The sequence below is a fragment of the Trichechus manatus genome, unplaced genomic scaffold (genome assembly GCF_000243295.1).
Source record: "Trichechus manatus latirostris isolate Lorelei unplaced genomic scaffold, TriManLat1.0 scaffold00004, whole genome shotgun sequence".
Taxonomy (NCBI): Eukaryota; Metazoa; Chordata; class Mammalia; order Sirenia; family Trichechidae; genus Trichechus; species Trichechus manatus.
In genome coordinates, this window is record NW_004443940.1 from 36042039 (window position 1) to 36043215 (window position 1177).

The 1177-nt window shown below is 41.6% G+C and overlaps 1 pseudogene; it reads right to left on the reverse strand.

Annotated features, from left to right (window-relative positions):
• Positions 1 to 200: 200 nt before the first annotated feature.
• The window catches only part of LOC101348726 (40S ribosomal protein S3a-like), a 3216-nt pseudogene continuing 2239 nt past the window's right edge, over positions 201 to 1177 (reverse strand).

Genomic DNA, 1177 nt, shown 5'->3' on the forward strand with positions numbered 1-1177 from the left:
AAATTTACAAACTGATTCTAAAATTTATAAAGACATGCAAAGAATCTACTACCCGTTGCTATTGAGTCGATGACGACTCATAGTGACCCTGTAGGACAGAGTAGAACTGCCCCATGGGGTTTCCAAGGAGCGGCTGGTGGATTCGAACTGCCAAACTTTTCTTTTTTTTCCCACAAATCATATCTTTTATTTGTCATCATTAAAAATCTGAATTTTAAACAGATTCTTGAACAGGTGGCTCATAGCCATCAGCTCGTTCAACTTTAGCACCTGTCTCATCTCTGGTAGCTTTTCCAGAACTATTACCTTCACCATGAAGCTCCATGAGTTTTCCCAATTCAAATTTGGGCTTCTTCAGCATTTTTACTTTTCTAACAAACACATCATGGAGAGGATAAATAGATTGGCAAGCCTTTTCTATGTCTTTTCCAATGCAGTCTGGAATCAGTTTATTGACCACTTCTTTCAAGTCATTTGTCTGCACCTCTTGGGTCAAGATTTCCATCATTTTCTTCCGGATTTGGCGGACCCGTTGGTGCTGAGCATAAGATGTCTTCAGGATCTGATTGTTGCGTTTTAGTAAAACCAACACAGAACAGACGAAGCAAATAACCATCGGCAGTCTTGACATCAACATGAGCTTCAGTCATGGTCTGCCATTTTTTGACCATGGAGCACATTTTGTCACGGGTAAGATCCATGTCATGGAAGTTGGTCAGGCAGTTTTTCTTTCTTGGCTTTTTTTTTTTTTTTTATTGTACTTTAGGTGAATGTTTACAGAACAAACAGTTTCTCATTAAACAGTTAGTATACATGTTGTCCTATGAGAATGGTTAACAACCCCACTACATGTCAACACTGTCCTTACTCAACGTTGGGTTCCCTATCACCAGCATTCCTGTCCCCCTCTGCCTTCTAGTCCTTGTCCCTGGATTGCTGTACCTCATTAGTCCCATTTTGTTTTATGGGGCTGTCCAATCCCCAGCTGAAAGGTGAACCTGGAAAGTGACTTCACCACTGAGCTAAAAGGGTGTCTGGGGGCCATACTCTTGGGGTTTCTCCAGACTCTTTCAGGCCAGTAAATCTGGTCTTTTTTTGTGTGTGTGTTAGAATTTTGTTCTACATCCTTCTCCAGCTCTGTCCAGAACCCTCTGTTGTGATCCTGGTCAGAGCAGTC